This window comes from Telopea speciosissima, chromosome 9 (assembly GCF_018873765.1).
Source record: "Telopea speciosissima isolate NSW1024214 ecotype Mountain lineage chromosome 9, Tspe_v1, whole genome shotgun sequence".
Taxonomy (NCBI): Eukaryota; Viridiplantae; Streptophyta; class Magnoliopsida; order Proteales; family Proteaceae; genus Telopea; species Telopea speciosissima.
The window spans coordinates 23,814,824-23,839,766 of NC_057924.1; the positions used below are offsets into that span (position 1 = coordinate 23,814,824).

General features: G+C 41.9%; 2 long non-coding RNA genes across 2 annotated transcripts in view; one reads left to right on the forward strand and one right to left on the reverse strand.

Moving 5' to 3' along the window:
• On the forward strand, positions 1 to 20,076 carry LOC122639315. The gene is made up of 3 exons (XR_006329500.1): positions 1 to 118; positions 12,890 to 12,894; positions 20,065 to 20,076. It is a non-coding gene; the product is annotated as an uncharacterized LOC122639315 (long non-coding RNA).
• Positions 4,541 to 24,943, reverse strand: part of LOC122639314 — a 23,806-nt gene continuing 3,403 nt past the window's right edge. The window contains exons 2-3 of the long non-coding RNA XR_006329499.1: positions 23,532 to 23,538; positions 4,541 to 4,664 (exon numbers count right to left, since the gene is read on the reverse strand). This is a non-coding gene — a long non-coding RNA (uncharacterized LOC122639314). The remainder of the gene's footprint in view (positions 4,665 to 23,531; positions 23,539 to 24,943) is intronic.

Sequence of the window (24,943 nt, forward strand, 5' to 3'; positions counted from 1 at the left end):
GGAAATTGAAGATCCAGTTCTTAGTATCCATTCCACGAGAATTCTAAGAAATTTATGCTCCTACGCTGGCCATGATTGCTTTCAACAATTAAAGGGAGTCTCAGCTGCAGCACCTTCTGTAAGTTCCTCATCTGCAAACCCATTTCATCTTGCTTTCTAGGGTTTGGTAAGAATCGTTCCGTAGGACTAGGAGTGCAGAAAGAATGAAGAATTTTATCTCTAAATCTTTCCAAGAAAAACCAATAACAATACACAATGTACATTTAGCCAAATAATATTAGATTTGCAGAAACTCAAGTGCATTATCAACAAGTGAGAGGATTGTTTCAGTGTGCCTACTTAGTCCAACTGTTCCTGAGAAAATGTTATAGCTTTTTTCCGTCTCTGATATCGTCTCTCTCACAATCTTAAGCTCCCCCCCCCCCTCTATCCCAAGAGCCCTAAAAGTACGAATCGGGTTGCTTTGTTTTTTTTCATCATCCAAATTGCTAGCTCGACTGCAAACCTTCTTATTCTAGGAACTTTGACTGATGGGTATTGATAGAATTTTAGAATTTGCAAGAATTTTGTTGCTAATTTGATCTCATTGATTCCAGTTCGATTGAACGTGATATTTGCTTCTCAAAGAGTCATGAACTCGAAAACCTGTGTTGCAAGCCCTAGCATTACTTCTTGTAGTTTGTTCTGTTCGGACATTATCATCTTCCACACGTGTTAATTGGGTTCACAGGAATTCAGGGACTAGTTAGAACGATTCTTACCAAACCCTAGGAAGCAAGATGAAATGGAAAAAGGGTAATAAAAATGTGAATTTATCCATGATGAGGTGGGAGGGGGCGGGTGGGATTGCAGGATGAAGAAGAAGAAGGGTATTGTTGGGTTCAGAAAAGTTTGAATCAATGTCAAAATCAGAGGTTGCTGGAGCATGGTTGGGACGAAGTCGCAAGAGGAGGAGGAAGAAGAAGAAAAAGGGTAAAAGGGTCATCTCACAATGACCAAGGGTTAATTTGGGCATTATAAAAATCTAACTATGACATGTCAGTACTTAACAGACAGATGCTAACTGCAGGGGAGGAATTAGTAATTTTTTGAAAACTACGGGGGAATCGTGTGTAAGGTGGGAAAATCAAGGGGAGGAACGTGTAATTAGGCCAAAGTACAGGAGAGGTATATGTAATTTTCCCTTTATTATTTAATTTTTCGTCCTGAAATACTCTGTTTTCCAATTGACCCTTTCTTCTTCTGTATTTTCTGCAAATACATTTTGACAAGACTTAATTCTGGATTCTTTTTGGGAACAATTCCAGGTTATTTTTCATTGGAGACCAAATTGAAGCTTCTCTAGTTAATGTTCTTTTCATCCTTTAATGCTCATTTTCTGTTACTGATTGATTTAATCAAACCCCCTCTCCCCAAATTCTTGTATTTCAGGTATACACTTAAGTGAGCTTTCATTTTGATGGTGATGATACTCAGTAGCTTTGATTGAAGATGCACAGGCCTCCTATCTGTGGGTTTCTCTCCTTTCTGATGAGTCAGGATTGAAGAAAGAATGCTCTGATTCAATATGGTCCACTGCAAAAAGGGAATTGCAAGAAAATGGGGCATTGGCAGAACCACAGTCAACCAGTGAACATTAGTAACAACCTCAAACCTTCAAACCAAAGAACAGAGAATTGCAGAGGTGAATGAAGATCACAGTTTGAAGAGTTGCTGTAATGGTGACAGAAGGGTTGGAGGAAGTAGTGTAGTTGTGGAGGCATCACCAGCAGAGAAGATTGAGGTTTGCATGGGAGGGAAGTGCAAGAAAATGGGAGCTGCAGTACTGTTGGAGGAATTTGAGAAAAGGGTTGGTGTGGAGGGGGCTGTTGTTGGATGCAAGTGCATGGGGAAGTGCAGAGATGGTCCTAATGTGAGGGTTTTGAATGCTTGTGACAAGAACTCCTCTGATGGAATGGAGAGATCCGTTAGACCTGCAACTAACCTTTGTGTCTTGGGGTGGGATTGAAGAATGTAGGTGAAATTGTGGCTAATTTTTTTTGGGGATGGGAGCAAGGATTTGGGTCGGATGGCAACTTAGAAGGATTGTATCTAATTCTAGAAAGAATGAATGAAAAAAAGAATAGAAGGTTTTTGGTTGTTAGAATTGATTCTGACGGTGTTAAGTAGGAATTTCAGGCAATTAGCTTTGGATATTCTTACCGTGTATAGTACTTAAAACATGTGAATGTATTTGATTATTCTTATTCCTTTTAAGTAAATTATGTTGCTCTACTATTGAAGTAGAAGACTTCATAATCAGCTGACTGCGACCAACTTGATTTCATAGTCATCAAGTCCAATGAGAATCCAAGCCTTGCTTATCTGAATTATTTCATAATTCATTTTGACTCTTTACTTAGAACCTCTCTTCAAGGAGCCTGCTCCAACTGTTGTCATTTGACCACCTCTTGAGTATTTCTCTTTATAAAGGGAAGTCTGGTCTTGTCCAATCAGTAACACAAAGGAATACAATCTAAAATTAACAACTGTCATGAGGCCAGTTATACATTAAATTCTGTTTGGTGACCATCTGTATATGAGGCATGTAAATCATCACTAGATCTTGAATTCAGCCAAACCAAAGCAAGTTCACAAACTTCAATTGGGTTAAAAGTAAAATATGAAAAATAGAGACGCAGAAGACATAAGTGCATTAAACCAAGAAATTCATGGTTAATGGAATGAACAACATAGGGAAATAACAACAATATTGCCCCTGGCATGTACCCTCTCAAGGGAGAAATGCAAATGAAATAATTATAAAAAAAATTATTACAATGCATTTGCACGTTCTACTATCATCCGTTTATTTACATCTTCAGCTAGTTTTGCTTCATGGGCTCTCCCCCTTACTCTGATTGTTTCACACTCTATCTCAGCCTTTTCACGCTCCGTTTGCCGACGTTGTGCTTGAATTTGTTCTTCTGTTGCTCGCCTAGCTTGCTCCTGCCTGATGGCTGATTCTTCTTGCATTTTTACGAGCTCATGGTTCCTTGCTCTTTGAAGTTCATTCTCAGCCTGCAGAAACATGGTGCAGTTAAATCAAACTCAGAGGACAAGGACATCTTCAGTATGAACCTAACAAATGAAGAACATGCCCGCATCCTTTTCCTTGCCAATTCATCTTCATTGCTCGCCGTTTGAGCTTTTATTTGTGCATGATATTGAGCTAGTTTTCTCTTCGCCTCATCTATTACCCGTTGTCTCTCCTGCATCAAAAGCATAGATAACCAGAAAGTTAAAGAGAAGAAATTGGTTGGAATAAAAACTGTTGAGAGAAAACTAATGATGACAAACTGTCATGTACCATGTAGAAGTATTCTCTTGTATTAAGAATTCTATGCTTTAAAAGCCATAAAAACTATAGTACTGATTAAGCTCCAAGCTGAATGTTTACTCCCCCCATCCCCACCAACCCCTTTCTTTTTTTCCAAAGATGGTGAAATCTGAAATAGCTGAAGTATGACCATGAAAGAATAAATTAAAAGTCTAAACTAGGCGATCACAATGTTAAACAGATGCTGGCAGAGTGGAATTTCTGTGCGGAGCTTTAACAGAGATTTGTTGTATGAACCATGGGAAGTGCATGATATGAAGGGCCAAGCTTTTACAACCTTCAATGAATATTGGGATAAGTGCTTGCATGAGCCATTTGAACCTGCCTTGCTTCTTCCTCCATGGTGATTGGTGCCTCACTGTAGGTCTGTTCAGTCTTTTAGCCACAATACAAAGCTATCTACAATACTGTTGTCTGGTTGAGATAAGCCGTCTAGTTAATTTGAGATGCATTATGAATGAAAACAGACAATGCAAGCATATAGGATTTATATATGCTTCTTCCTCCGTTGTGAACAAGACAAATGCTTCAGGGTCAAAAAGAAAAACCTACAGAGGCACAACAATTGCCTTTATATTCCTCACCAAGTTTTAGGATTTTAATCCCCTCAGGTTCCCTTATCTATAAGTTCTTGTAAGTACCTCTTTAGGATCGTGACATGTGGCACTGCTTAATCCAAGGGTCATGAACATCCAACCTTAACCCAACCCTAACCCTAACCTAACCCATTCTCTCTCCTCTCTCACTCCTCCCCCATCTCTCCCTGTCTACGGCTGATTCCGGCAGAAATCAGATTTCTGAATTTTTTTCCCCCTTTTGTTTTGAACTTCTTTCCTTCCTTCGCTGTACTTTGCAGTTCGTTCGATCTTCAAGAGCGATTCAAGTTCCAACTGTGTTAAGCTACCATCGTCGGTCCGGTCAAAGGAGCGGAATATCTCCCGTAACTCTGCAATCTGCTCATCATCGAGCTTCATCGGTTCTTGTCCGCTTATATCAGCAATTAACCGATTCTTCTCCTGATGTCCTGATCACTTCAGTCAATCTCTTTCCATTCTTGAAAATTCGACGATTCAGATACGTTCCATTCCAACATTCTATGCTTTTACAAATCCTTCCACAGATCACTTTCCAATTCACCTCTATTTTGCCGATCAAGCTAAATTCTTTTGCAATCTATGAATCTATCTCTATTTTCTTTAGAAAGACCGAAGCGATGACAAATTTACCCAACTGATCTTCCAATTCGTCTTCGTTTTCTGTAAATTAGACCAGATCTGATCTTTTTCTTCTTCTTATTGTTCTGCTTCAGAGATCCAAATCTATCTCCTTATATCTCATTCTACGTGAACCTAACCTCCGATTCGGCCGAACCTTCTGTATTCCAAGCGATGCACAATGAAATCACGGGCGATCAAAGACGAAAACAAAGAAGAAAATGAAGAAGAGAAATGACTGCGTTTCGTAAAAGAGAAGACTTCGATCTCTCGACTTTAGAGGATAAATAATGCGTGGAAATAATTTTTAATATTAAGAAATCGGATTTTTGTATTTTTTTACCCTTTCGATTTGAGTTCCTTATCTTTTCTGATATCTGCCGGAATAAGCCGGAAAGAAGAAAGAAGTACGGGGTAGACAGGGAGAGATGGGAGGACTGAGAGAGGAGAGAGGATGGATTAGGTTAGGTTGGGTTAAGTTGTTGGATGGTCATGACTCTTGGATTAAGCAATGCCATGTGTCACGATCCTAAAGAGGTACTTACAAGAATTTATAGATAAGGGAACCTGAGAGAATTAAAATCCCAAGTTTTAGTGAGTAACCATGAACTCTAATCCTTTGCTTGGATTTTATTCATTCTTGTAATTGTGCCCAGTTTCTTAAACCTTCAAAGAGTATTTCTGTTATACCCGCAGCCCGGGATTTTAATTAAATATTATTTCTTTCTCGTGACGTATAGATACTGCTATCATGTATGCTGGTGACCTGTTCTCTATGATGGTCAAACCCAGCCACACTACGGGCTTGCCTGTGGAGGAAAAGTTCCTCAACCGTCAGTGGGAAAAGTTCGTTGATGACGACTTTGTTGACTGGCCTCCAAGTACCAGCCCAGAAAGCGAGGAGTTTAGGAGAGAGCATCTTGGACCGTCGCCTTAGTTGGACACTTCGTTCAGTGATGAGCTTGGCATTGCTGTGACAAAGCTATTTGGGGTCATAGGTGATAAACCATGACACTAGAAATGTACGTTCTAGCCCTTAAATTATTTATTTACCCTTTCCCGCGGTGACATCGAAGTACGGGCCAAGGTTGAACCGCCCGGGCTGTTTTAGTTGAGTGGGAAATATTTTACTTGTGGGTCCCACTTGCCTTGGAGAGACATGTGAAGAACATTATAACTATATCATGTGAACCTATCTTTTAATCAGGTTCTTTCCTAATTATAATCAGTGGGCAATCCCATTTAGCTTAAGAGGCCCATTGGGCTTTAGTGGCCATTTAACTTAAGGGTCCATTTAACTCTATTTGACCCAAGGATGGGTATTCCTTTCTCTTACCCAAATGGAACTAATGGGTCAACCCATGTAGCTCTCATGACCCATTTGGCTTGAAGGACCCAATACTCACTTGTTATAGATAGGTCCAAGAGGGGGAGAGAGCATTCACTTCTCATTCATCATTCTCATCTACCCTAATATGGAGGAGTAAAGAGGAAGGAGAAAAAGAGGAAGAAGGGTGGAGAAGTTTGGTCGGAGGCTTGAGACCCCACCTCTTGGAGCCTCAACGTGGAGTTCTTCTACCTTGGGGTAGGTAAGCCATTAAAGCTTTCTCCCTTCTTTTATTTTGATTTAGGATTTGGGAGAAATGGGAGAGATTCGATCTAGGGTTTGTCTTGGAACCCAAAAATCGTTTGGAACTCTTGGCTTTGATTATTGTGGAGCTATTTCACTCCATGGCTAGCCCTAAAGCTCACAATCCCTCTCCAATTGAAAGACTTAGGATTTCTACCCTATTGTGCCCTAAAATAGGATTCTCTTTGCTTTCCTTCTTGAGTTCTTGGGATTACATGGACCTAATGAGGTCTTAGGACCCTACTGGACTTAGGAGGAAGCTTTCTTGAAGCCTCCTTACCTTCAAACCCCTTGGGAAAGGAACCCTTGGTGAGAAACCTTTCAATTTTCGGTTCTGCAGGTATGTGGTTTTACATATGGTTTCAATACCTACGAGAAACCACCCTGAGACCACTCTCCTGAGAAAGCTCTCTGTTAAAGTCAGTTTTAGGTGCGATTTCATGTTCTGAGACAAACCACCCGTAAAACCACACTGGGCAGAGACCTTCTTGAGCCCCTGGTTAGCTAGGATTTACATGTGGATTCAGGATTTGGGCATGAGACCACCCATAAAACCACCCTGTCTCTGAAACCTTAAACTTAGCTAAATTGTGGGATATCTTTTGGGGATTCTCCTCTTTTACATAATTAACCCTGTTCTCACTTTTCCATTAGGTTATATTTCCCCTTTCTTGCAACGTGTTACTTAACCGCGGCGGCAACTCATAACTTGGGACATAACACATAGGGTGAGTGGGTTTGGTCTTGTTTGGGCTTGCTATCATTAAATATTCATGTATCATGCTAGTAGTATATCTTATTAAGCATGCTTGGTGCATTTTGCATACTTTTAATGGAGATGATATATATTGATGTTGGTTGCTTTCCTTTTTTTATTGGGTTACGGTGTTGGTGAATGCTGGTGCTGGAACCCCAAACTATATATAATGTTTTGAATGAATGCTATATTGAACTGTATGTGCCGTGCCGTGCTGGTACCCGGGTGCTAAACCAGATGAAAAGTTGATGCATCCGGAATATCTCTCGGGACGATAGGACTTGCATGTAGTATATCTGCGGCTAAGATTTTGCACCCTTATGCTACGACCCTTACCAACAGGAGTTTAGGTGTTGGGTAACCAGAACTCTGGATTCTATGGAGGTGAAAGAGAGCCAGTCATGGTAATAATGGTTATCGGGGTCTGCCACTGGATGGTCTTGGAGGCTTTGGCTAGCATAGGCTCCTTGACAATTAAGAATTCATTGTGGTGATAAGATAAGTGACCCATAGTGTCTTTCGAGTTGTCACAGTAGCATATACATTTGACTTAGTTGTGTGTTAAGTGGAAAATTAAATTAACATATGCATGCATTATTGGACTATTTAATCTGTGTGTTTGTGCATCCCCATCCCCTCACTGGCTCAGTGGAGCTAACCCCCTCGTGCGCACGCTTTTTAAATTATGATGCAGGTGCTGGGTCTCTCGAGGGACTTGGAGTTCAGCCCTCGGGATACGATGAGATTGATGAGGAGGAGCCAGAAGCCGTGTTCGAGGAACATGGCGGTAGGTGTCCTTGTGATGATTGCGCCTACAGGCCGTGAGGATTCTTGGGACTTAATCCCTTTTTGATTACTTTTGGGGCTTAGGCCCGTGTATAAACATTTACTGTTATACCCTTTTGATAGTTATTAGATGGTCATTGAAAATGTAACTAACTACTGTATTTATCATGTAGCCTTTGAACATCTTGTAACTATTTGATTTTATATGCTTCTGCAATACTACTGATCTTTGGATTATAATATTTTTTTTTCGCATTCTGATATTATATTGTGCTAATAATGGTTATGACTGTGCGTTGGGACACTGTGTCAGTGATCCAGGTAGCTTAGTAGGATGACACGCGTCGTCCTAGTCACCCTTTATATTGTATTATATTCTTTGTCAGGAATAAGGGCATGACAGCGTGGTATCAGAGCGTGATGCTCTGCACCAACCACAGTCTCGCGGATTCATGATTTACGCTATACAACTAGGGCCTAATTTAAAAGCTTTCAACAAGAATAATTGGAATGTGTGTGGAACCTAGGAAGAAGACTAGTTTAGGGAGAAAGCCGATGACAATAGTGAATAATCGGAACAACAGTAGAAGGAAAAGACATATATATATATATTACTTAGTTTCAGCTATTCTTTACATCGTCCATAACCCAAAAAGGAAAGTACAAAATTTCAGCTGAAATGTTAATTACAAGTTCTTACAACCAGAGAAGAAAAAGACAAGTGCTAAATAGTAATGCTAATAACTGAAGATTCCAAGGAGAAACATGCTAGGAAGGACTGGGAGTCTATAAGTCCATCTCATCACCACTAGTTAACTCATCATCGGTCCCTTCATCATGAAGATAGGAATGCAGGTCGTGCATCTGCTACTCGAGGCTCTTGAGGCGCTTGTCTCACACATCTAGTCGGGCATTCACCCCATCAAAGCCCATGTGCCATGTTGGTGCCCATCTGGCCTAAAGCTGTAAGAATCCTATCAATGTCTGACCCTCCTGGAGTAGTGCCTGATGATGAGGTCACGTGTACAACTGGCTGAGGAGGAGGCTCCGGTACATGAGGCTCAGGCCCATAACCCTTGGTTCCCCATCACTGTATGTGTGAACTGTGATTCGCATCCTCGCAATCAGATTTCGATTTATAGGAGGATCCTCAGTTAAGTCTTGGTCCTCACCGCTCAAGTCCACCCCGAAGTGCTGAAAGATAGTAGTAAGCAATCTCCCATAAGGTAAATCTAAGTTCTTCTTAGGATTCTGCCCAACATAAGCCATGGTGCGCATAATGATGTAGGGTAGGCAGATTGGTATGCCCTTGTAAAGATGATAGGCCACATACCCCACAAAGATCGAAGGCATGGTGCGGTGACCTGCTATGGGTACGATGTTGTGTTGTACAATTTGACTCAGTACCCTTGGAGACTTAGCAAATGAAGTTTCAGGCACCTTCTTCTCAAATGCCCTGTGGGTAAGCTCCTTGTATAGTTCTATGTATGCCTCCCGCTTGAGGAAGGAATAGGGGCTCTTTCCCGGTGCACTATAGGTCTTCTCTCCCCAAAACACCCACATTTAAGATACCTACTAGCTGTGTTGCTGTGAAGGTTATAGTAACTCCCTTGACATATGAGATAATTCTATAATCTCTTGTGCCCAGGTTCTCATTGATCAGATTGGAGTAAAAATGACAAATGAGCTTTGGGTAGTATGGTTTTGGGAGATTGAGGAGGTTGGTCCACCCCAATGCATCAAATCTTGACCCCACCTTGTAGGCTTTGAGATCATCCAATACTACATCCCATCCTTCCACAATACTCTTGAGGCGGAAATAGTCTTGGTAAAGCCCCTGTTTCTCTATGTCTCGAAACCACAATGGATCCAGAACTATAGGTGTAGCTTGTTCAGTCCGTGCACGACGTGTTCTTGGGGCCATGGATTTTGTTAACCTGCAGCCAAAACCAAACATATGTAGCAGGTTAATATATTGAATGCTAAGGCCTGAAGAAATGATTAAAGTAAGGAAAATGAGGCTAAAATTTTAGCCCTCGATTTTCCCCTTTCAAGTAACTAAGTTATAGCAGGATTTTAGGTTAGAAAATTCGATTTTCTATCAATTTGAGATCCAAGAGAATTTGGGGAAAAAGGGTAAAGGCATGGCCATTGTATGAGTGATGTGGTAAATAATAGGGATTCCTGGCCATGTTATGCCTAGAACATGAGATTTTATACCAAATAACTAGTTCAAGTAATATATGGAGTTAAATTGATAATGAATCATGCTTAGAATATGAAATCTCATACAAAATAGTAAGACTAAGCAAAAAGAAAAAAAAAAATATGGATTTATTGATATAAAACATGCCCGAAACTCCAAAGAAAATTTTCAGATGTGGTGCTTGGAGTTTAAATCATGATGATAAAAAGTAACTATGTCTTGAGGCAACTAAATTAAAGGAAACTAAGCATACATAGTAAAAAATCGATTCAGATTTGGCAAAAAGAGAACAGAAATTTTGGTCCAAATTTGGGGTTGGGAGTTTGAGTCATGGTAAACCAAGTAAAGATGATAGTAACAACCCAAATTAGTGCAAATTGACACTACATAGCAAAACCGAATTCGATTTGGGCAACAAAAAAAAAAAAGAAAAAAAAGAGAGAAAAGAAAATTTTCGGTTAGGGTTTGGGATTTCTCCAAAACCCAACCCAAATCCCTATTGTAAGTGCCAAGATCGTGTGCCAGCCTCATATAGGTTGCATATGGTGAGAAATCGATTAAGATTGGGCTATAAACAGCCTATTTTACAAAAAAAGAAAGTGAAACCCCAAGTCTTCAAAACCAGAAATCGCATTTTGGGGTTTTCTCCAAGAGAGAAATCGATAGGAGAGAGAAAAATCGATGGCAGAGGAAGAGACCATACCTGAACTCGATCGAGTGCTGTTGTGGAGTCATTTGAGTGTCAAAATCTACCAAGAAATGGTGGAGGGAGAGGCTACGGTCGCTCCTAAGGTTTCTCCAAAGCCCTTTAGTCGTGATTTGAAAATAGGGAAATAACCCTTTAAGTCGCAGGTTTTTAATTTTAAGTTTTGGGCCATGTGGTTTTACCCATGGTTTCAGCCTAGTGAAACCACCTGTGAATCCGCGCTTAACAGAAGCTATTTTTTGGTTTTTGTTAAAGTAGGATTTACCTGCGGTTTTGAATATTGAGTGAAACCACACTTAAAACCGCCCAGGCCAGAAAGAGTTTTTGACCCTGTTTTGCTTAACCAACTTGTTTCTAATACTTGTTACCTTCATTGTTGCTCCCCTCACCCCTCTTATGGCCTGTGTTTACCTTTGTGAATCAATTTTATGGTTGGTTTGCCTATGATTGCTATTGTGCCTATAACTGTGGGTGTTGACTGTAACCAGGTGTCAACCATGGTTAATACTCGGTCAAATGCCAACCGTTCCCCTGCTAGGGGAGAGGCCGGGGAGGCTTCAAACACGGCCTTGCCGGTAGCACCGCCAGTTAATAATAATGCGGATGTCACCGCATTGTTGGGTAATATGTTGCAATCCATGCAACATGAGCATAGGGAGGCACAACAAGAGCAGCGCCAATTTATGCAAAATATGACTGCTTAGTTTCAAGACTTTGTTAGGGAAAGGCAATCAGTGCCCCCTCCCGTGCAAGTCAATCCTCCCCCACTTGCCCTTGTGGGTACAGCCTCACCAGGTGTTCCTTTGGCTCATGCTACCGCCATAACTTCTTTGACACAAGAGGTACTAGCACCCACTCTACCTCCTACTCATGGGATTCCTCCAGTCCAAGTGGCGACACCAGCTTAGACGAATGCTGCTAAGCTATCGAAAAGGTTTCAGAAACACCGTCCTCCAACCTTCTACAAGATGGCCCATGATTCCTTGTTCCCGACAACATTTATAAGGGACCTGGAAAGGATCTTTGAAGTATTACAGTGCAATAACACAGATAAGATCTGATGTGCAACGTGCCAACTTCGGGGTGATTCAGATGCTTGGTGGCTCTCCTCTAAGGATAATTTTTGGGCAACTCATCCAGAGGCAACCTGGACTCAATTCAAGGAAGTTTTCTTCAAAAATTTCTTCCCTCAAAACTTCCGTGATAAGAAGGAGTCTGAGTTCATGAACTTCTTTCAAGGATTTAAAACGGTCCTTGAGTACCAGCAGGCTTTTAAGGAGCTGTTCTATTTTGCCCCAATACACATGAAGCCCGAGGATGTGAAGGCTAGGAAGTTTGAGAAAGGGCTTAGGCCTGGTATTAGTACTTCTGTCTTCACAAGTACCCCACTTATGTTGAGACGGTTCAGGCTGCCAAGGTGATTGAGGACCAGCAGAGGGAGAATTACAGGGTCACTCAAGCTGGTAAAAGGCCCATGACCACCTATGAGCCTAGGGGATCCACAAAATTCCAAAAGAGAGGATCCTACACTACCACTTCTCTAGTCCAATCCCATAGGCTAGATGCAGCGCAGGCACCCAAGACCACAATAACTCCTCATTATGGGCCCCAGACTTTCATATGCTTCAATTGTAAGGTGTCTGGACAAATGGTCTGGGACTGTCCTCATCCTCGGATGATAGGTCCTCCAGGTGCGGCTACACAAAAGGCACCCCAAGCCAAAGCAGCCGTGCGTTCTCTTCTTCCTACTCCAGCCAACAGATCTCAAGGTCGGGTGTATTTTGTGATAAATGAAGAGGCCCACGCCAATCCTAGTGTTATTACAGGTAATGCACTCAACTCTCAAGATGTGCATCTTTATGGCTTTTGTTTCTATGATTGGTTGTTTGTTGCTTGTCAGGTGTGGTTCTTGTTTACTCTCAGCCTGCTTATGCTTTGTTTGACTTGGGAGCATCACATTCCTTTGTGTCCCCTAGTTTTGCCAAGAAGATACCCGTTGAACCAAAGCCAATGGTCCAGAAATTGATAGTCAGTACGCCAATGGGTAGTAAGGTTGAACTTGACTCGGTTTGTGGTCCTTGCCCTGTAACTGTGTGTGGTCATGGACTCGAAGCAAGTTTAGTACTGCTGGATATGAAAGACTTTGATGTGATTTTGGGTATGGATTGGTTATCGACTCACAAGGCCAGTCTAATCTGTTCAGAGAGGAAGGTTCTGTTCAAACCAGCTGAAGGTGAAGAGTTTGTGTTTATGGGTACTAGGCGGGAGAAGCCCAAGAAAGCTATCATCTCTGCCCTCCAAGTACAGAAGTTGTTGGCAGAAGGATGTCAGTGTTACCTGGCCTCTGTGGTAGACACTGAAGCTAAAGTTAGGCCTTTGGAAGAACTAAGTGTGGTGAAAGACTTTCCAGATGTCTTTCCTGAAGATCTGACGCAGTTGCCACCAGATCGTGAGACAGAGTTCATGATAGATCTCCTTCCTGGTGCAGCTCCAGTATCCAAAGCACCTTACTGGATGGCCCCAACCGAATTGAAGGAGCTACAGGAACAGTTAAATGACTTATTGAAGAAGGGCTTCATTAGACCCAATGTATCTCCTTGGGGAGCTCCTGTATTGTTTGTGAAAAAGAAGGACGGCAGTATGAGTCTGTGCATCGACTACCGTGAGCTCAACAAGTTGATGATTAAGAACCGATATCCTTTGCCAAGGATCGATGATTTATTCAATCAACTATAGGGTGCTAAAGTGTTCTCGAAGATTGATCTCCGATCGAGGTACCATCAGTTGAAGATTAGAGACTGCGATATCAACAAGACAGCATTTAGATCTCGCTATGGTCATTATGAGTTCTTGGTCATGTCCTTTGGGTTGACCAATGCCCCGGCCGCCTTTATGGAGTTGATGAACCGGGTGTTCCACAATGTTCTAGACAAATATGCCATTGTCTTCATTGATGACATCTTGGTCTATTCCAAGAGCGAGGAGGAGCATGCAGACCATCTTCGCCTAGTGCTGCAACAACTGAGAGAGAAGCAGTTGTACGCCAAATTCAGTAAGTGCGAGTTTTGGCTGCAACAGGTGGCATTTCTGGGACACTTGGTCTCTGGCAAGGGTATAGAGGTTGACCCTGGCAAGTTAAAGTCAGTAGTTGACTGGGTGACGCCCAAGAGTGTGGCAGACATTCGCAGTTTCCTGGGACTAGCCGGCTATTATAGGAGGTTTATTGAGAACTTCTCAAGTGTCTGCTCCTATGACACGACTGACCCAAAAGGGAGTGAAGTTTGAATGGTCTGATAGCTGTGAGAAGAGCTTTCAAGAGCTCAAGCAGAGGCTGGTTTCCACTCTAGTACTTACCATTCCTAATGGTACTGGAGGGATGGTAGTCTACAATGATGCGTCCAAAATGGGCTTGGGTTGTGTTCTGATGCAAGAAGGGAAAGTTGTGGCTTATGCTTCCCGACACTTAAAGGACTATGAGAAGAATTACCCGACCCATGATTTAGAGCTTGCAACAGTGGTTTTCGCTCTGAAAATCTAGAGACATTACTTGTATGGTGAGAAGAGCGAGATATACAGTGATCACAAGAGCCTCAAGTACTTCTTTGCACAAAAAGAGCTCAACATGAGGCAATGACAGTGGTTGGAGCTATTGAAAGATTATGATTGTACTATCCATTACCACCCCGGCTAAGTAAATGTAGTAGCAGATGTGTTGAGCCAAAAATCTCAGTCCTTGTCACTGGCATCACTGGCAGTCAGCGAGCAACTTGTTGAGGAGGCTAGAAGAATGGGCTTGGAGATACTAGTTGATGGAGTTACCTTATCTCTATCAGCTTTATTAGTACAGTCGACACTGGTAGGGTGGATACAGTCAGCCCAAGCTTCAGATGAAGAATTCCAAAAGATCATTGGGGCTATCAGGGAAGACAAGCAGCGGGAACTAGACTTTACTTTGACAGAGAGTGGAGTCCTCATGTTCAGACAGTGGCTATGTGTTCCTAGTGACCCTCAATTGAGAAAAGAAGTGTTGGCTAAAGCTCATGACTCTCCTTATTTTATTCATCCAGGTAGTACAAAGATGTACAGGGATTTGAAGGAATATTACTGGTGGAGTGGAATGAAGAGGGATGTGGCTGAGTATGTTGCAAAATGTCTTACATGTCAGCAGGTGAAGGCGGACAGACAGCGACCTCATGGCCTCTTACAGTCATTGCCTGTTCTGGAGTGGAAGTGGGAGCATGTTACTATAGACTTCATCACCGGGCTACCCCGCACACCTAGAGGTATTGATACCATATTGGTTGTCGTTGATAGATTGACAAAGACAGCTCACTTCATCCCCATGAAGATCACCTATTCGATGGACAAGCTCGCTCGCTTGTACATTGATAATGTATTTCGTCTGCATGGAGTTCCAGTTAGTATCATCTCTGATCGGGATCCCAGATTCACATCTAAGTTCTGGGGTGGCTTTCAGAAGGCCATGGGTACACTATTGAGTTTTAGTACAACTTTCCACCCTTAGACAGATGGACAGTAGGAGAGGACTATTCAGACTTTGGAAGATATGCTCCAAGCTTGTGCCATTAATATGCAGGGCAGCTGGGACTAGCATCTCTCACTTATTGAGTTTGCTTATAATAACAGTTACTAGGCTACTATCGGTATGGCACCATTTGAGGCTCAGTATGGAAAGAAGTGCTGGACACCTCTATACTGGGATGAGGTGGGTGAACGGCGTATTCTTGGTCCTGAATTGATTCAGGCGACATGTAAGAAAGTAGAGTTGATTAGTGAGCGGGTTAAAGCAGCTCAGTCCAGGCAGAAGGGTTATGTGGACCTGAGGCGAAAAGACCTTGAATTCACTATTAGCGACAAAGTGTTCCTTAAGGTATCACCCTCCAAAGGGGTGATGCATTTCAATAAGAAGGGCAAGCTGAGTCCGAGGTTTATAGGGCCTTTTGAGATCCTTGCAAGGATAGGACCAGTGGCATATCGGCTAGCTCTCCCTCCATCCTTGGAAGGTGTGCATGACGTCTTCCATGAGTCCATATTGAGGAAGTATGTCCATGATCCAAGCCATATATTGACACATGAACTGCCAGAGCTTGCGGCCAACATGTCCTACAAAGAGCTGCTTGAAAAGATTTTGGACAGTAAGGTTGTTCATCTTCGCAACCGGTCCATCCATTATGTGAAGGTGAAGTGGTGCAATCATCCTGAAGAGCAAGCTTCTTGGGAGGCAGAGGTAGAGATGCGGGCGAAATACCCTTTCCTTGCCTATCTACAAGGTACGTCAAATTTCGAGGATGAAATTTCTTATAAGGTGGGGGGGGGATGTTATACGCGTACCCCAGGATTTTAATTAAATATTATTTCTTCCTCGTGACGTGTAGATACCTATGCCATGTATGCTGGTGACCTATTCTCCATGATGGTCAAACCCAGCTACAAAATCATTGATCACAGTACGGGCTTGCCTGTGGAGGAAAGGTTCCTCAACCGCCAGTGGGAAAAGTTCATTGATGGCGACTTTGTTGACTGGCCTCCAAGTACTAGCCCGAGAAGCGAGGAGTTTAGGAGAGAGCATCTTGGACCATCGCCTCAGTTGGATACTTCGTTCATTGATGAGCTTGGCATTGCTGTGGTGAAGCTACTTGGGGTCATGGGTGATAAACCATGACACTAGAAATGTAAGTTCTAGCCCTTAAATTATTTATTTACCCTTTTTTGCGGTGACCTCGAAGTACGGGCTAAGGTTGAACAGCCCGGGCTATTTTAGTTGAGTGGGAAATATTTCACTTATGGGTCCCACTTGCCTTAGGGAGACATGTGAAGAACATTATAACCATATCATGTGAACCCATCTTTTAATTAGGTTCTTTCCTAATTATAACCAGTGGGCAGACCCATTTAGCTTAAGAGGCCCATTGGTCCATTTAACTCTATTTAACCCAAGGATGGGTATTCCTTTCTCTTACCCAAATGGAACTAATGGTTCAACCCATTTAGCTCTCATGACCCATTTGGCTTGAAGGACCCAATACTCACTTGTTATAGATAGGTCCAAGAGGGGGAGAGAGCATTCACTTCTCATTCATCGTTCTCATTTACCCTAAACGTGGAGTAAAGAGGAAGGAGAAAAGAAGGAAGAAGGGTGGAGAAGTTTGGTTGGAGGCTTGAGACCCCACCTCTTGGAGCCTCAATGTGGAGTTCTTCTACCTTGGGGTAGGTAAGCCATTAAAGCTTTCTCCCTTCTTTTTTTTTTGATTTGGGATTTGGGAGAAATGGGAGAGATTCGATCTAGGCTTTGTCTTGGAACCCAAAAATCGATTGGAAATCTTGGCTTTGATTATTGTGGAGCTATTTACTCCATGGCTAGTCCTAAAGCTCACAATCCCTCTCAAATTGAAAGACTTAGGGTTTTTACCTTATTGTGCCCTAAAATAGGATTCTCTTTACTTTCCCTCTTGAGTCCTTGGGATTACATGGACCTAATGAGGACTTAGGACCCTATTGGACTTAGGAGGAAGCTTTCTTGAAGCCTCCTTACCTTCAAACCCCTTGGGAAAGGAACCCTTGGTGAGAAACCTTTAAATTTTTGGTTCTGCAGGTATGTGGTTTTACATATGGTTTCAATACCTACGAGAAACCACCCTGAGACCACTCTCTTGAGAAAGCTCTCTGTTAAAGTCAGTTTTAGGTACGGTTTCATGTTCTGAGACAAACCACCCTTAAAACCACACTGGGCAGAGACCTTCCTGAGCCCCTAGTTAGCTAGGATGTATATGTGGATTCAGGATTTTGGCATGAGACCACCCATAAAATCACCCTGTCTCTGAAACCTTAAATTTAGCTAAATTGTGGGGTATCTTTTGGGGATTCTCCCCTTTTACATAATTAACCCTATTCTCACTTTTCCATTAGGTTATATTTCCCCTTTCTTGCAACGTATTACTTAACCACGGCGGCAACTCATAACTTGGGACATAACACATAGGGTGAGTGGGTTTGGTCTTGTTTGGGCTTGCTATGATTAAATACTCATGTATCATGCTAGTAGTATATCTTATTAAGCATGCTTGGTGCATTTTGCTTACTTTTAATGGAGATGATATATATTGATGTTGGTTGCTTTCCTTTTTTTATTGGGTTATGGTGTCGGTGAATGCCGGTGCTGGAACCCCAGACTATATATAATGTTTTGATTGAATGCCATATTGAACTGTATGTGCCGTGCCGTACTGGTACCCGGGTGTTAAACTAGATAAAAAGTTGATGCCCTGAAATACCTCTCGGGACGATAGGACTTGCATGTAGTATATCTGTGGCTAGGATTTTGCACCCTTATACTACGACCTTTACCAACAGGGGTTTAGGTGTTGGGTAACTATAACTCCGGATTCTGTGGAGGTGAGAGAGAGCTAGTCATGGTAGTAATGGTTATCGGGGTCTGCCACTGGATGGTCTTGGAGGTTTTGACCGGCGTAGGCTCCTTAGTGACAATTGAGAATTCATTGTGGTGATAAGATAAGTGACCCACAGTATCTTCCAAGTTGTCACAGTAGCATATACCTTTGACTTAGTTGTGTGTTAGGTGGAAAATTAAATTAACATATGCTTGCATCATTGGACTATTTGATCTGTGTGTTTGTGCATCCCCATCCCCTCACTGGCTCAGTGGAGCTAACCCCCTCGTGCGCACACTTTTTAGATTATGATGCAGGTGACGGGTATCTCGCGGGACTTGGAGTGCAGCCCTCAAGATACGATGAGATTGGTGAGGAGGAGCCGGAAGCCGTGTTCGAGAAACATGGTGGTAGGTGTCCTTGTGATGATTGCGCCTACGGGCCGTGAGGATTCTTGGGACTTGATCCCTTTTTGATTATTTTTGGGGCTTATGCCCGTGTATAAACATTTACTGTTATACCCTTTTGATAGTTATTAGATGGTCATTGGAAATGTAACTAACTACTGTATTTATCATCTAGCCTTTGAACATCTTGTAACTATTTGATTTTATATGCTTCCGCAATATTACTGATCATTGGAATGTAATATTCCTTTTTTTGCATTCTTATATTATATTGTGCTAATATTGGTTATGACTGTGCGTTGGGACACTGTGTCAGTGATCCGGGCAACTTAGTAGGATGACATGTGTCATCCTAGTCATCCTTTATATTGTATTATATTCCTTGTCAGGAATAGGGGCTTGACAATTTCACATCTGGCCCCTTGGCTTACATTCAAACCCACCATGGAATTGATAAAAACCATATATTCGAACTCACCACAGAATTGATACAACCAACAATTCATCCTTTTGCAAACTAGATTGACTTTGCAAGGTCATTTGCAACAAAGGCTACCACTTCTTTTAGTAGACCTCCTTACTAAAAATTCCTTTGATTTTAGTATAGGAGTATAAGCTGCAGGGTAGGAGGCTACAGTGTGATCAGGTAGACCCATTCTTCTCCAACCTTATAGGCTGGGTAGCAACTTGTTTCCTTGCATCTAAATTACAGTTTGCCTATCTCTATCTCCAAATACATCAGATCCAGAGTTGAGTGTCTCAAAGACAGATGGAGAATCTAATACTTTGATGTGTTCAAGATTGGAAGTTATCCTTGTGGTATAATAACGCTATCAAGGCAATCAAGAAAAAAATAGTTTCAGAACTAGGGTTCGACACAATGAAAAGAAAAAAAAAAGGAGAAAGAGCAAAGAGAAGAGAGCGAGAGACAAAACCAAGAGAGAGATACGGAAGAAGAAGAACAATCAGACATACCTAATTGGTCCAAACTTGCCTTGTAGTTCTCCTCATCAGCCTTCTCCTCCAAAGTCCAAACGAGAACGATAGATGGGTTAATCTAGACATCCAGACATCGCAGAGGGTTCTATTACGACTTACCTTCAAGAATCACCATCAAAGCTACATATGTTCAACGAGTTCAGACTTCAAAACTCCTTCAGGTTCAAGGATTCTTTCCTATTATTTTTTGATGTGGGGATAATTTGCAGAAATTGCACAATGGGAAGATGGAAGGCCAAAGAGAAAGAGAAAGGGGACAAAGAACAGAAAGATAAGAGATAGAGATCGAATTGCTTTCCCTTTTTTTTCTCTAATAGTCCTTGTTCCCTTTTTTTTTATTTATTTGTTGATAAATACAAAGTCTTGTAGAGACATATTTGAAAGAGTAACCAAAAAATAACCGTATAGGAGAAGTATATAGCATTACTTTATTCTTGGACGGTTCAGATTAAAACAATTTGATTTGGCGGTTACTAAAATCCAGTGTAAAAGATTCCTCTTATACACAACCGTGCATGAAAACCGCCCCCGCAAGAAAAAAAAAAAAAAAAAACAAGGTACTAATTTTGAGGAAGAATATAATAACAAAATATGAGAGAGATAATGAAGAGACGATGGTATTTAAATAAGAAAAAAAGATAAAATAGTCAAGTGAAAAAGTAGCCACGAAGGATGAGTTCATGCACTTATATAATAGTATGATATATATATATATAAGTCCACAAGTGATCCCTATCTATAGACCATGCATGTAGCCTCTATCAATTCATGAAGAGTTCAATTATATATCAACTCTTCAATGACCCTAATTTCTGAAAACCATAGGTGACACTAATCCATTAGGACTCAGTTTCTCTCCCTCAATCCATGGGGAAGAGAAGTATCTCTTCATCAACCAGATCTAACTCTCTCTCTCTGGTTGGATTCGAGAAGGGTATTTCAGACCATGAACAATAGGGGTGGCAGTTAATGAACCCAGAGTCCAATCATAAGGGAAATCTTTGTCCAATCCACCAAAGTTCAGCATTTTTTTATTGTTTCTGTAAGGACACCAAGAAATCTTTTTCTCGGATTACACTCCTCTGAGCGCATCCCAGAAGGAGATCTTGATGCAGATCCAAGATGAGGGGTACATACGCCAGCCTGGGCCGAGATGTAGGCAGGGTCATCCCGAAATCCCAACAAATACTGTCAATTCCACAAGGACATCGAACACAATACCGAGGATTGCTTTCAGCTGAAGAGAGAAATTAAAAACCTGATAAAGGTTGGGCACCTGATGCGGTATGTGAAAGGAGGCCAAGATGAGCGTGGAAGTCGGCGGGATGCAGACCAGGATTGGCGAAAGGATGAACCGAGGCATGACGACAAAAGGGCCAAACCTGATGAGAACACGACCTGACCTGAAAAGAAAGATGATGGTTCGGGGTCGAGTGGTACCAAAGGGGCACCAATGTATACCATCCTTGGGGGCCCTGGACAAGAGTCAATAAGAAAAGCTAAAGCCAATGCGCGATTCATCGCAATTGCAGAGATGCCAAACAAGATGGTAAAGACCGAGACGGTCTCCTTCACCGATGCTAACCTCGAAGGTATAAGTTTACCATATGATGATGCTTTGTAGTGCAGGTGGAGATCGTGAAAAGACTCGTCCATCGGGTATTAATAGATACAGGAGTATTGGTGGACTTGATGTCGCTTGACATATATCGGCAATTCAGCTTCGGCGATGATGTACTAAAACCCGAGGGAACCTCCATACACGGATTCTCGAGGGCCCCAACCAAGGTCAAGAGATAGATTGAGCTACTAGTCACACTTGGAGAAGTGCCGCTCTAGAAGACGGTAAAGGTCAAATTCATGGTGGTAGGTCGGTCATGGCCTTCAATACAATACTCAGTCGGCCGACCCTAACCGCACTTCAAGCCATCATCTCGCTAGTCCATCTAAAGATGAACTTCCCATGGAGAACGGGGATGGGGAAATCTAAGGCAAGCAAAAGAAGGCCTGGGAATGCTACGCGACGTTCTTCAAGCAAAACATAGGCTACGTTCGAGGGATGGCCATGTGTGTAGAAGATCTCCCGGAGGATCAACGAGATGAATTGATAGAGCGAAGATGAAAGCCAATGGAAAACTTGATTCCTTTCCCCCTCAGTGAGCATGACCCCATGAAGGCAATTTAGCTAGGCTCTCTATTGAGCGAAAACTAAAGAAATTAGCTCAGAAACTTGCTAAAAAAGAATGTCGATATCTTCGAGTGGTCTACCGCAGACATGCTGGGGATATCGAAGTATATTGCTGAGCACATACTCCATGTAGATCCAACCCGAAAGCCCATCCAGCAGAATAGGAGGAACTACGCCCTTGATCGACAGTCGACAATCAAGGAAGAAGTGGAAAAGCTCCAACAATCAGGCTTCACGGTCGACGACATGGCCGAGCCCTCAACGATCGGTGATGTGGTCAAATCCTCTACAATCAGAGACAAGGCCGAGTCCTCCATGATCGGCTACACAGTCGAGTCCTCAGCAATCGGTGATGTGGTCGAGTCCTCCATGATCAGATATGGCCGAGTCCTCTATGATCGAAGACATGGCCGAGTCCTCCATGAATGGCGACATGATTGAGTCCTCAGCGATCGGTGATTAGGCCGAGTCCTCCATGATCGGCCACATGGCTGAGTCCTCAGCGATCAGTGATGGGAACGAGTCCTCCATGATTGGTGACATGGCCGAGTCCTCAATGATTAGTGACACAATCAAATCCTTCACGGTCATAGCATAGCCGAATCCACCACCATCGACCACATGGCTGAATCCTTCATCGCTGGCCATGCGTCCGAGATCAAGATTGTCAGCCATGTGGTTGAAGCCTTCACTATAGACCATCCAGTCGAGAACTCGATCATCGGCTCTATAGCCAACATCTCCAGAGTCATCAACTTGGTTGACCATTCAAGTGTTAGTCGTTAGACAAGCGATTCAAGCCGAGCTCTCAAACGAAGTGATAATAGTAGCCAACCTAAATCGCAGAGCCAAGTCAGTGCATCCCGATGTTCACGGGATATGCTGAGTCAGCTGGATCACGCCACTATCCGATCACAAAGCCGTCTCATATTCAAATAAGGACTCTTACCTAGTGAAGAGTCCATTTTTGAATATAACTTGTCCTCTCACACCACGCAGAAGATTCCAACAAAAAATGGAGTTCTTACCATGCGAAGACTCTTCTCCACCACCCCATTCTCGTCCTATAAATACCAGGGTAGGAGATATAAATCTCATCTCATTATTCACTAAGCTGAATTGTTGTTGCATTGGAGACTTGACTTAGACATCGGAGAGTCCTCGGTTGGAGTCACATCGACTCTCTTCTGTTAACTCAGTTTTTGCAAGCTCATGCGTGGCCGGATTGGGAATGAAGGTTTTCAGACACTGCAATAAAGTTTTAACATATAAAAAACAAACACTGCTAACATGCACCTACTTTTTACAAATATCCCATGCTTTTCTCAATCTATACTATTCAACCATTCTTTAATACAATAAAGTTTTAACATACAAAAGACTAAAAAAGGGTCCAACAAAGGTCTACTCTCCTTCCCAAACATATATTACATCTTCACAACAATTAAAACTAAATTGAAGGAAAACAAAGCAAACAGCTAGGATTTAACATATTCTCTTCACTTCAAAAATTGATTTTTCCAGAGCCTTCACTCTATTCTTGAAACTAAACTGAAATAAAATGGGTGTAAGACATGAAATTAGCTAAATAGGTCGTAGGTCTATGGTCTTAGAGTTTAGTTAGGCCATATGGGCCACAAATAGTTTAAAATAAACAAGGGTTAAGCCCTGGGCCAAGGCAAGATGAAACTAAACCGAAATAAAATCATTTTTACATTGGGCGGATGATGTAGTGGCGGACTTTATACATCATGCGCCAGTTTCCTAGGCATGAGTCGCTGAGTCAAAATACAGTAGACCCCCGCCCATTGTTTTGGCCGTAACTTGGCCGATACATAACAAAATGTTACGATTCAACTTGCGTTGTAAACTAGACTTAAAGGGATACATTTTTCATGCAGAAAAATTTGACTAAATCAGAAAGAAAGACCCATAAAATTGGCTTCAAAGATGGTTGTAGTGCATTGACAGCAACCCAGAATTGAATTTACTTCGGATGGCATGCGGTTTTCCTTCGGATGTAAGTACATGAAAGGAGGGCATACAAGAGTATAATTAATGTACATAAAATCTAAGACAATGGTTGAGAACCAATCATGCAAGATGGGCATACAACCAAGTACAAGATCTAAGTCTAAAGCTTACCTAGTCAAGGTCTTCCTTTGGAACTCTGAAGGGGTGACCAAGCTACACTACTACACGCACACAAGTATCATAAGTACATAACAAGAGGAGAGAGAGGGAAGGAGGGTGAAATATTTAAACAATTAAATCCACAAAAAGATGAAAGGAACATTAAAGAAGGTGGAATCTAATGTGTCTTACAAAGCCAGGTGTAAAGGAAATTGGCATATCCAGCTTTGTCATATAGATTCTCATGTATGGATTGCAAGTTAAGTAGAGATTCTTCAAAAGAATCACATTAGATCCATCTAGAACCTTCAACTTGATGGTTCTGGTGCTCACAGGGGCAGTGGATATGGTGATTGGATTTGGTATCGGAGATGGGCATCTCCAAGTTCTTATTTCAAGGTTGGAGATGCAATAAGGGTACAACTATAATTTTGAATTTTGTTTACTTTCTAAAAGATGTACAAAGGCTATTTTGGTTTTTTATATTGTTACACTAACACTAAAAATCTTAGGGGCTACATGACAGGTCAACAAACCTCAGGGGGTGTACAAGATGTTTACTCTTGATTTATTAATGATAGTACTATAAGAACATACATCCCTTGTGAATATCGTCCCTTTCCAATAGGGGGTTATGTACTGGATGAGGTTTCTTACGAGTTATATGTATTACACTAATACGCGAATACGAGTACGAGAATTACAAGATTTACGAGCATAAGCCATGTCCTTCCTCTCTTTGGTTGCAATAATGGGCTAAAGAGTTGAATGGATGACATAAGGTTAGGCTAACCTCGACTATTATGTGCACAAATTGGTATGTCACATTATTGGTTAACCTAACCTAACAGTAAAATATTTATATGCATTTGTATAATGATATGGATGCACACTTATATATTGCTATGGAAGCATTTGAATATTTGTATGTATTGTAACATGATTTCCTCACTAAGCCATTAGCTCACCCCTATTATAAATGAAAATTTTCAGATGATAAGATCAGAGGAGAATTGTGCAGCTCCAAACACCATGGGCTGTTAGTGCAGATGGTGCACTAACCTTTGAAATGAACAAGAACTCTTTTTTTGTAATATAACTTTTAAATACACTGATTTTAATTATGAAA